Source organism: Lissotriton vulgaris, chromosome 12 (assembly GCF_964263255.1).
Source record: "Lissotriton vulgaris chromosome 12, aLisVul1.2, whole genome shotgun sequence".
Taxonomy (NCBI): domain Eukaryota; kingdom Metazoa; phylum Chordata; class Amphibia; order Caudata; family Salamandridae; genus Lissotriton; species Lissotriton vulgaris.
In genome coordinates, this window is record NC_141700.1 from 776,191,594 (window position 1) to 776,204,548 (window position 12,955).

The following is a 12,955-nucleotide window of genomic DNA, read 5'->3' on the forward strand; positions in this document are numbered from 1 at the left end:
GATGGTTAAGATGGCAGACGTGTGAGTAGCCAGTTCCGCAATGGCTCAGTAATCATCCTGTTACAGGCAGCTTGCTGGTGTGGCTATAACTGGACCTGGAGGGCCCAACTACTGAGCTTGAGCTCCGCGGCCGGTGTTGGTGAGGAGAGGGCTGCAGGGACGAATTCAACATGAGTGCATGTGGGACCCCTCAGACGCCACTCCGCTGCTCCTGTTGCTGCCTGGGCTCTCCTGGAGGGAGGGTGGGACTCGCTGGGGATCAGGGGCTGTAGTGGACACACAGATGGCCCCGATAATGACATTGGACGAAGATTCCTCCACTCCCCTGTGGCCATCGGTGTATAATTCTACATGGACCGGGGCGACGGAGGCCGGGTGGGGACTGCAGAGATCACCAGAGATCACCACAAATGACAGGGGCCTGCAGCAGCTTCCACGGAGATCGAGTACCAGAGGTGGGCCCAAGAGCCAGAGCAGTGAGTGAAACGGGACTGTTGATCCGGAGACACTGCGACTCATACAGTCCTGAAGTGTGAGTGCTGCGGCAGTGTAGGAGGTCAGGGCCAACATCGAGACCTGGTGTAGGGGCCAGTTGTGACACCGGAGGGACATGTGCTCAGAATGCCCGGTATCAGTTCTGCGGGCCCTGCCTCCTTGTTGGCTGAAGATGGCGTGAAGGGCTGAGGGCCTAAGCAGAGGCCTAGAGAGCTGCCGGACTATGCATTGGGAGGTGGTCATATGCAAGAAATGCACAAGGCCCCCTGGGACGCCGTTTGGCCTAAACGATGAGGTGCGACTGGCATCTGGCCTATGCACATGGTGATACCCTCCTCCTGCATATGATAGAAATACCTGGGCAGCAGGGGCCCGAGAGGGGGCCCTGGTAATACTTTCCAGCCCAAGCAAGTGGCTTGGGCTTCATATACGGAGGAACAGTAGGGAGTCGTGGCCAGGTTGGACAGGCCTTGGGCCCAGAGAGGTGTAGCTGAGGCCTACTGAATGCAAGGCCTGATTGAGTGGAAGGCATCAGGGGAAGAGGTCACTCCTTTGCAGAGAGGAAGCACTTGAGAGGGGAGGCCCCTGTTGATGGACCTGATTCATCTCTAGAACACGGAGGCCTTTTGCTCAGGCTTCGGTTGACTCCCCTACTGGAACTGGTTTTGGGGAAAATCCTGAGAGCTAACAGGCACACCAGAAGGACTGTGGCTCGGGAGCCCCTCTCGGTGGTGAAGCTCACTTGCCTGGCCCTGAGTTCTGGAGGGGCCGGGAAATGCAGCTGGGTAGGCGAGACTGCAACGCCTGAGAGAGGGCCAATAAAGCTATTGGCACTTGGAGCAGAAAGACATTTGACTGCCTGATTGGAATCCTCTCAGGCCTGCTGGCCCAGAAGGGAGAACAGCAGGGAGGTCGAGGCCTGGAGAGGGGCCTGGGGTGTTGAGCTTTCTGACAACCTGTAGGTGTCTCTTGACAAGCTGCCAGTGTGCACCGGGTCTCCCTCTGCCTGCGCAGAGGGCCTAGGAGTGACAAAGAATGCCATTTCTGAATCAGTAACAGGACTGCTCCTGGAGTCGCTTGGGTTCCGCCACTTTTATACACATTCGGACTACCTGATATTTGACCCCTATAGAGGGACTGTCAAGAGACGAGGGATCCTTCACCAGCCCCCTCGGGGTCCAAAGAGGAAGAGAGTGGTACCGTAGACATCTCAATCCACACCCACTTAGACAAAGTGTTGGCTGCCATAGCGGACATGAAGGCCATGCTTCAGCAAAATATGGGCGCAGTGTCCATTGGCCTGGGATTATTGCAAGCAGAACACCGCAAACTCATGGATCGAGTGAAAGTTATGCAACATCGATGGCGAACTCAAACCAGACCAACAGGCAATATCCCACAAAATTGATGAATTTGCAGCTAGGGTGACTTCCCTGGAATGGCAAGCCAAAGATGTAGAAGGCCTCTACTGCCACAATAATATCAGGGTGGTTGGAATATCTGAGGGGGCAGAAGGAACGGACATGGTAACATTCCTGGAGGGTCTAGCTCCACGTCAAGGTTGACCCGGGCCAGATCACACAGTTCTTAGCCATAAAGAGAGCACATCAGATGCCAGCATGCCCTTTGGCACTGGGGTGGCCCCTGCGCTCAGGGATGGCCCGACTCCTCCATTATAGGGACCAGGACATTATCCTCCAAAAAGTCTGCATCAATGGTCCATTTTTGATGGAATACAGTGAAGTATTAGTGTTCTGTGATTTTTCTGCTAAGGTACAGGCACAACGAGCAACATTCCTGGAAGCAAAAAAGACCATCTGTGAAGAAGGTATTCAGTACTCATTAATGTTCCCTGCTAAGCTCCAAATTATCCTTGATGGCAGCACCCACCTCTGCTACACTCCAAATGCTATGTGGTTCTGGCTGGAAGCTTATAAAGTGGGGACACCGCTCCCACAATCCAAAGCTGGGCCCGGTAATACAAGCCTGTCTTCTAGGAAGCGATTCAGACAGTCGATTAGGAAGGCATCCATGAAGAAAGCTTCATCTTCCCAGGTGGAACGAGAATGGAAGGCAGCATTAAAAGCTGTGGCAGAGATTATATAGGCTCGGACATATTTTGAGATTATAAATCAGTAGTCTCTGTCACAAGTAACATGATACTACCATTTGTAAACCAAAGATTGGTGGATGAGTTGATCTTTTGAATTGTCAGGGTGCCTGGGCCAACCCTGATGTGCGCAAAAGTCTCTGAACTCTACTCGATCTCTCTGCTGGGCGATCTGCCTACGCCTTTGAAGTTCTAGTTAATAACAGTCTGTGGGGACAACGTAACAGGCAATCATGAACCTGGAACATATAGTTAGACTGGGAACTCCGATCTACACCACCTGGCAATAACACTGGGAGCTAGGCTGGTGTGGCATATGAAAACTTAGCCCTACTTTGTCCCCATTGAACTGATCTTCCCTACTAGGTAAATAGAGGAGGATTTCTTTTCACGATGTTTCCTTGTTACAGATTTGGGTGGTTAGCTGTTAAGACACTGCCTTTGGGAGGGGAAGTTTGTAGTTGGGGGGTTTATATGTTCGTCCGGAGGGCCACGTATAGCTCTCTTACTCATAAGGGACAGTCAGAGTGGATATGGGAGTACTGGGAGGCGGTGCACATGACTTGCTTAAATGTCAAATGCGAGAAAACTACATAGTGAGGTAAAGTTATTGCCCTGGAATGTGAGGGAGATAGGATCCTCAGCCAAGCGACATAATATTCACCGATACTTTTGCCGTAGGTGAGCCCACATAGTGATGTTGCGGGAGACCCATAATACAGCAAAGGAGGGAATCCACTTGCGACATAGATGGCGAGGCCGATTATATGCAACCTCTTATTCTACTTTTTTCCAAGGGAGCATTGTTGTGGATTCGAACGGGAACCAGTTTTAAGGCCACTTATTCTATCATTGGCCAGGAAGGCCATCATGTTTTGGTGAAGGGCAGGTAGCTAGGCAGGGCGGTCACACTGGGAAGTATTTGTGCCCCAAACCAAGATCAGGTTCTGTTCCTTCGGACACTGTCCACACCCTTATCTAATGTTATAGCAGAGCATCTACTTTTGGGGGGTGATTTTAACTGTGTGACAGATGTAAGATTAGATAGATCCACACCTTGATTGCATGGAACACTGGTATCCAAGACCTCACAGGGTTTTAGGGATTAGATTCAACATTGGGGACTCACAGATATTTAGAGAGTGCTACATGTGCTAACAAGGGACTATTCTAATTACTCCCACCTCTATGGCCTACACACAAGTTTAGACATGTTTGTTTGCTCGGCCTGCCTGAGTCCAACTGTGACCCATACAGAATATCTGGGGCACACATTATCAATCATAGCCCACTGCTTTGACATTCTGTCCCATAGCCGAACCCACAGTGACCCCTACTTGGCGTCTTAACCCTGCCTTCCTAGAAGATATGTGGTTTAGGGACTCTCTAAAGATAACCATCTCTGAATATTTCCAATTCAATAAGGGCATGGCTGGCACCCCACTGGTCGAGTGAGGCACCTTTAAAGTGGTGGTGAGGGGCCATTGTATGGGGCAGTCTGTCAGGGTGAGAAGAGAACTAAACGGAACTCTCCATACTAGAGAACAGACTACACAATCTGGGTAATAGGCTGGGTTCTGTGACTCCCACTCAGCCCTAGTTTACAGAAGCAAGAGATAAATACAATGATGCTCTGGAACATCTAAAGTGCCTAGACCTACAAGACTATCAGGCGAGAGTACATGAGGAGGGAGGCAGAATTGGGCAGACTCCTGATGTGGCTGGTGCATTCAGAGACTAAAGGTATGCCCATCACTCAGAGCTTAACAGAAGACAGGACTATATTGCATTTGCCCAAGGTTATCAATACAACCTTCTCTACATACACTATGAAACACTTTATGAGAGCCAGGAGGTGCAATCACCAGAGTGCCTGGAGGCATTGCTGACACCTCTGCTGCTGTGGACTCTTGACCCGTGTCATGCAGGAAGGGTTGGGTGAGCTGTGACAGTACAGGAAATCTGATTGGCCATCAAGGAGATGGCAACTGGAAAGACCCCAGGCCTGGACGGATTACCCACAGAGTTTTATTCTGCTTCACATAAACCCTGGCCCATAGGTTATCTGTGCTATATGCGGAATTACTGCATATAGGATCACTGCCGGACTCATCTAAGGACACAATTGCAGTCCCTCTTCAAAAATCTCAGGCAGCACATCCATCTGACTTTCTGTCCCTCTCTATGTTGAAAATGGATTTTAAGATTCTCTGTAACATACAAGCTATGAGATTGCTTCCGTTTATGCAGAGCCTCATACACGATGACCAGAAAGGATTCATAATGACTAGGTCCACCTCTGCTAACCTCCACCAACTTTATCATATTCTCCATCATTGTATTGTATTGTATTGTATTTATTATTTGTAACGCGCAACTGTCACCCTACGGGTATCCTGGCGCCCAAACAGGAAGTTGTCAGATGGTACAACAATACACTAGCTGTCTTGACATATACAACACCCGCCGGAGCTATTAAATAGAATCAAGGGGATTAGACTTTGGCGAACAGCCATGTTTTCAGTCTCTTTCTGAAACCCAGTAGGGTGTCGATTTGTCCAATGTTCTGGGGAAGCTCGTTCCACAGCCTGGAAGCGGAGATGCAGAAAGCTCTGCCTCCCATCCTCGATCTCTGATCCTGGTAATAGCTGCCAGACCCTGGCTAGAAGAGCGCAGGGATCTGGAAGGACTATACCAGGAGAGCCTTTCCTGTAGAGGGATAGGTCCCGTGTTGTGCAGGGCTCTGTACACAATACATGGGGACTTAAAAGCAACTCTACTCCCGATTGGCACCAATGTAGATCTCTTAGCGCCAACGTAGTGGAGGAACTGCGAGGTCTTTTAAGTGCCAGCTTGGCCGCTCTAGACTGGACCCTCTGGAGCCCATGTAGGATGTATAAGGGGGCGCCTAGATATAGAGAGTTACAGTAGTCCAGTCTGGCCAGGATCACACTCCTAACTACTAGCGGTCTAGACTCATCAGGCAGAAGGGGCAGAATCTGTCTGAGCGCTTTCAACAGTCCAAAGCAGACACTGATGGTTTTATTGGTCTGAGAGGTCATTTGGAGATCCGCATCAAACAGTACCCCTAGATTGCGCCCGGTCTTAACTGGGATACAAGGCTCAGCTCCCAGCGCAAGCCTGATCTCATGGGAAGGTTGTTGACTCAGTTTAGCTGACGAACAGTAGACAACCTCTGTCTTCCCCTCATTAAATTGAAGGGAGTTTATTGTCAGCCACCTGGAGACCCTGCTCATGCATTTCTGAAAGGTCTCCATGGTCACTGCCTGTCTTCCTTCTAAGGAGAACACCAGTTGTGTATCATCGGCGTAGTTTATCACATCTATACCGAAGGATTTAATCATGAGTATCAGGGGCTGCAGATAAAGATTAAAAAGAATAGGGCTGATCGAGGAGCCCTGAGGTACTCCGTGACTGACCAGGGACTTGGGAGATGAAAAGGGTGCTAGGGTCACCACCTGTTGTCTACCTGTCAGGTAGAATTGTATCCACCTCAGGGCCTTGCATCATCATCATCATCATCATCATCATCATCATCATCATCATCATCATCATCATATTGGCCTCCACCCAGATGCTTTAGTAATGTCAGTTGATCTGAAGACGGCATTTGGTTCTCTGTGATGGAACTTTCTGCATGCTGTCATGAAGCAGATGGGCATGGGTGAGGGATGTCTTCAATGGGTACATCTGTTATACACCCGCCCCACGGCACGGGTCCAAACGGGTGGTGTAATTTCGGCCTCTTATGGCATTCACCGGGGCACTAGGCTGGGATTCTCACTATCCCCGCTTTTATTTGCTTAGGCCATGGAGCCATTGGCAGAAGTCTTTCGGGCAGAAGGGTGCAGGTCACTGTTTGCTTCCAGAGGGAAAAGAATATATTATATCTTTATATGCAGATGACTTATTGTATTTATGTGATGGATACCTGGTGGTGGCTAACGCTCTGACACTCCTGGAGGAGTTCTCGGTATTAGAGGGCCTCAGAATAAACAAATCAAAGACTCATATTTTCCCTGCGATACCTGGGTGGCATTAACCAGCTAATTTACCAACTGGGCTCGCCTGGTCTCCCCAGTCCTTCAAATGTTTGGATATACAGGTATTTCATTACCTTTGATGATCTTCAGGATCGCAACTTGGAACCAGTGTTGAGATCTCTCAAGGCTAGCCTACAATTCTGGCACTCCCTAAAGTTTACAGTAATGGCTCACATCGCCTTGTCCAAGATGATTATGCTCCCCAGACTCTTGTATTTCTCGGTGAATCTCCCCGTTGTGATGCCCCGCACTTGGCTCAGGGGCTTGAACACCCTACTCCAAGAATTAATTTGGGATGGGGGAGTCTCTCCGGTGGTGTTTCAGAGGGCCCCGGAATATGTGGGATTGGGAGCCCCCAATTTAGAGTTATACTATCTGGCCAGTCAGCTCCACTGGTTAGCACAATGGTTGGATGGTAGTAGTCTTGAGACTTATCGGCTTAATGAACAATCATGGGATGTTGTCGGTGAAGCTCCTCCGTCCAAAGGGGATTCCTGTAGCAGGTAGCGCTGATATGTTGTTGGAGGTGCCTCAGGCGTATGTCCAGAACCCCTCTCTATGCACCGAACCGACTCTTGGTAGGGCTCCCACATGGTGAAACCTTCTCCTTGTTCATGAGAGGTCAATTGTCCGAGTGGACAACAGCAGGCATCATCATGGTGTGTGACTGTTTTCAACAAGGAGCGCTCATCCTGGTGAATTATTTCCTATCTCAGTATGATCTGCCCCCTGGTCAGTTATTGAATTATCATGCACAGGTGAGAACGCTTGGGGATTTATGGCCTGGAGGCAGACAAGAGCCAGAGACTCATGGCGTTCTCTAGGCACTGGTGACCCTAGGGGTGGCCCGCCACCTTGGGAAATGGCTTTACAGAGTGCAACTAGAGATGATTATGAAGCCTTTAGATCAGACTTGAGAATGGTGGGGAGCACTTTTGAGTACGGAATTAATGGATATGGAACGGAGTAGATTATTGGGGAGCCCAAAGCGTGTCTCTAGGAACACCAAATTCAAACTCCTCCAACTCAATGATTTACACTTGTCTCGTCTGACCCCAAACAGACTGCAAGTTATGTACAGGGATGATGAAAGGTATTGTCCTAGATGTGGGGAACTGGACGCAGCGTTTGCACATATGGCATGGGGATGCCTGAGGCTCCAAGTCTTTTGGACTACGGAGGTAACCATGATTAACATAGTATTGGCTTGCACGCTCCATTGTACGGCAGAGGTTTGCCGCTTGGGTCTGTTTCCAGACCCAAGGCTAATAAAGTAGGTTCCAGGTTTATGGACCTTGCCTTAGTCCTGGCACAGCAACGTGTAGGGTTGAAATGGATGGCTGAGATGAGCCCTGCAGTGGAGGCTTGGGAACAAGATGTTGAAGTATGGTCCAGAGCAGAAGAGAGGGCATTGATGAGAGATGGCGCTCGAGGGGTATGCCTTCACCTGTTGGCAGGGCTATGGCCAGAGGTGTGACAAGCCTGGGATAGTAGGGAAGATGGCGATACTAGTGAAAGCAGTAATGGGACACAACGAGATGAGCAGGCTGTGGTATCCCCTGAGACACACCACTAACTTAATGAGCCGCATATTATAGGAGAATATAGCTAAATACAGAGCCCCTAATTCCCCCCCACGCTACTTAAAGTGCATACATTTGGAAGTTATGGAATCACCCCCTCTAGAAAATTAGGGATACAAATAATGTCCCTTAAATCTAGACCCTCTGGACGACTGTTGTTTCCTTATAGTAGTTGTTTGCTTTGCGTAGCTTGTTCCATGCTTAACTAATATGTCTGTAGTAAGGCTGCCACTATAACTCCCCGAGGGTCCTTATCAGTGTAGATCTGTAGGGAATGTTATTGTATGATGGTGGCATATGGCAAATTGGACAGTGTCAAACAATGTTATCACATACCACTGTAAATCTAGTGAATACTGAGTTGAGACATACATGGGCAACCTTTGAGATTTGTTTTGGTGCTCAGATCATATGTACCCAATGTATATTTGACTCTACTCTCCTTTCATTTGTCTTGGCGTTGGAAATGTATTGGGAATCTACTGACAAGAGGCCTGATGACTGTGTGTTACACTTCCTATTGCTCTCGTAAACATGCTTATGTATGTGTACAGAAATGCCAATAAAGACATATTTTTAAAAAACCTGTACAGGGTGTGGTTGACTTTTAGCAATTTCAAGCATATCCTAAACAATATAACTTTTTTTATTTTTCCAAAGCCAATCACAGAGGTAGGTACTTTTTTTGTTAAAGTTACTACCTACATTTTATTATCTGCACATCTCCACTATCCAATGAAATATGCTCTTTTATATTGTACTTGCTGTTCTCCATTTTGACTGCCTTTCATCTTCACAACTGCCTCATTCTGCTCTAGCCGTTTCCTGTGTACTACTCCTGTTTGTCTCCAAAATGGTCAGAGTTTGGATTGTGGGTCATAATTTTATGTTTTGGGCCAGAGATACTGCTAGAAAGAGTGGCATTGACAGGGACCTAGGTTTACCTAATGTAGACATTATATGGGTTGGTCAGAGAGGATTAAAATGGTATCAAATGCTGCCTTTGGTGGAAAGCAATGCGGATTGCCAACATCCAGACCTCATGATTGTGCACTGTGGTGGCAATGATCTAGGCACAATTACTGAGGTCAGACTGGATAGCCTAATGAAGGATACCTTCATTAGGAAGAAGGAGAAGTGGCAAAAGTCAACAACATTTTGTTCTCAGTTAAAGAACTCCAGGAAGCATGTTATTAAAGTTGTTTCTGCCTTTCACCAAGACCATAATATGGGCTCTATATACAATAGCAGCTTACGATTCGGCAAGGATGGAATATATAAAAAAGATGAGTCCATTTACCAGACAAAGGCAACAGAGTGTTCCTCAGCAACCTTAAATGCTTAATCCTGTTCTATGTGTAGTTATCTACACACCATAACCACAAAGGCTCTTTTTAGAGCCAACCTTCTTCCCAAACACTGTTTCTTTTTGTTTACAAATCTTTTTTGTAATTTCTCACTCTGAGCCAAATAAGGAGTCTGCCGGCTATTTTGCGGGCATATCCAAAAATTATTGGTGGATCCGTCCCCAACCAAAAGCACACTTCAATACATAATAATAACAATACAGTGGGTATGTGAGTGGCCCTATGGGGATGTAACTGGTTTTGAGTGGCTATGGGGGCGGTAAGTTGGTGTGTGAGAGGGTATGTGAGTGCCTGTGTGAGTCTGTTGTGGGTGTGTGAGTGGTTCTCTAAGTAGATGTATCAATGACTCTATGGGTATGGCTACATGGATGTGTGCATGGGTGTGTGAGTTGTTTTCAGGGTCTCTGAGTAGGTGTGTGAGTGACTGCCTGGGTCTTTGACTGGTTCTCTAGCTCTGTGAGTGAATGTTTGAGTGAATGTATGGGTGTGTGAGATGGTGTGTGAGTGACTGGGTACGTGAGTGGGTGTATGGATGTGAGTAGGTGTGTGAGTGGTTGTGTGGAGGAGTGAGAGAGTGTTGATGGGTGTATTTTTTTATTGCATCTGGATCCATGGATCCCTCATGGATTCACACGGGGGTGCACTGAACGTTGCAGTGCATCCATGGATCCTTGCATGCCCTAAAGCAAATTGTTATTGGGCAATTTCCTGCCCATTAGGTGTCCCTCACACAACCCTTTATCAGTCCCATGGGTTAGAGTACCTCTACCCTGATCCCTTCTATCAATTGTAATGTTTATTTCTTCCTCCGGAACCGAGTGCTGATACACTAAATGGCAGTCACAACTTTCCTTTCAGGTTGCAGCCTGCCAATCACAGCATTGCTGGTGACGCGTGCATCCGCAGATCCACAGAGGTGGATCTGCGTCTCTAGGTATACATAAATATTTTTTCTTTATTAACTCCAAAACTACTAAACATATTTACATCAATATGTAATAAACAGTCTTTTCTGGGCCAAAATCGGGCTTTCTACCAAATTTGGTGTAATTCCGTTCAAGGTTTCAGGCTGTATTCATGTCTTAAATCTCCATGGGAAATTGCAAGGGGAAAACTCGTTTTGGGACCTTCCCTTTTTCATGCCCCCCCCTGCTTAATCCCAAAACTTTTCAGACCACAGCTGAAGTGAATGGCAAACTAGTTTCCAAATTTCATGAAGATTCGTCAAACGGTGCAAAAGTTATTAGAAAAACCTAAAATAATCAGTCTATGAAAACTAACTCCTAACTGTAACTCCCCACTGGTGATATATATATAGCCACCCAGACATCAACTGACAAACTGATAGAGACATTCACACAATCAAGTCACTCACCCATGCATTCACTGAGACACCTAATCACTCACTTAAAAAGTTAGTCACACACCCACTGAATCATCCATACAGGCACTCATACACTAACTGATTCATTAATCCACCTTGATGTATATATTAAACAATCATAAATGTTTGAAAGACACTCATAGTCACTGGATGATATTATCAGTGATGTCACTGATCATGTAATCAGTGATGTAATATGTGAGGTCATAAGCAGTGCATTGCAAGGGCGTGAGTCAAAGTTAGCTCAGCTAACTATAACTACTGCATTTCTCTGGTTTTGTACAAGTGAAACGTAAGACTAACTATAAGGTTTTTGTAACCTTTGATTTTTTCAGTGAATTTCCACATTATTTAAAATACCATTTCCCAACTTTAACTTCCCTTTAACCTTTGTTTTTTTTTTCATTCAATTTTTAAGGTTTTTAAATGCTAATTCCTAACCATAATAATGTCCCTGTAAGCCTTGATATGTTCAGTGAATTTCTATGGTTTTTTAACTAGTAGTCATGTTTGCAGAGTGGTGGAGAAAGGAGGCTGGGCCTCTGGGCAGCTCCCAGCAATCCCACTGTGTAGATCTTACAGGTGGTACCAGGAGGGCTTCTTACTTCCCTCAGGAGTAAAGTAGACTTCATCCCGCAACCAGTAGTGCTCCATGAGCCACGTTTGCATAGTGCATAGCAATCCCTCTGTGTGAGACTTTCTAGAGGTAACAGGAGGGGTAGTGAAATGATCAAACCGCACAGGTACAGTGAACAGGAACAGCTTTCATCATAATTGTGGGTCTCCAGCAACCACATGTCCCAACAAAGGCAGGCAGGAACAGCAACTGCCTTTACAAATACAAAACGGAACAAAAGTTGGTTCCTGAGAGCGTGCCTTAGTATGAGGTGAAATAGAATCCATCTCGCGCCAAGAGACGGAAGGAACACTACACACCTCCTCCCCCCAATGAACCAAAAATAACAGCAAAAGTAGTACTCCTTTGAGAAATAGGAAAACAAAGAGAAAACAAAGAGAAACAAAATTATGCAGAAAATAATAAAGCAGTCTAGCCACACAACTTTAAAACATAACAAAATCATTACATTTTTGTAAGACGTTCAGGGATAGAAACATTCTTCAAAGGGACCATCTCTTTTGTTTGCTGCTCCACAACATTGGAATCCCCAACAGAACTTTCTAAATTCAAAGAAATAACATCATCCACAAAAGAATCAACAGTCTCAGTGATTACTTGTTTTCCAGGTATGATATCTTGCTTAGCAAGAACCTCATTTGTGGATGAGGGAAAATTGGCCAAATCATCTGAAAAAGAGAAAAATTGTGAGGAACACCCAAGATGCAAGTTCGGAGGATTAACTTTATCCAAAAAAATTTACTGAACCATAGCCAACCTATTAAGACTCCATTGTTAAGTTTGGTAGAGGCTTTACCTTTCACAACAACTCTAAACATCTTCTGAGAAAATTTGTATTATCTTTTTTGACATAAAAAGGTAATTTGATTTTGGCATAATCACCAACCAACAAATTCCTGGTATTTCCCTCAGATAAACATTTTGAAACTTGACAACTTGAATCACACAAGACCGTGTGATCAACAGATACTTTCTCATTTCTTTTAGAAGTCTGATGGTCAAGGACATTCTGCTGAGCCTTAAGATAAACCTCTTTCAAATCAACCATGGGAGCCCTCTCCTTCATCCAAGAGGGTATAAAGCTCAAACCGGGAACTCTACCTTTAACCCCTTGGACGCTCATGACGAGCTCAGCTCGTCATGATGTAAACCTCCACACACTCATGACGAGCTGAGCTCGTCATGAACAATGGGATTTCCAATTATTCAGCACCGCAGGAGAATACCATGAGCATCGATGGTGTTAAGCATTATAAAAGGAGAGAACCCGGTAATTGAATGAGGAGATGTATGATATGTTTCTCTGCAACACATT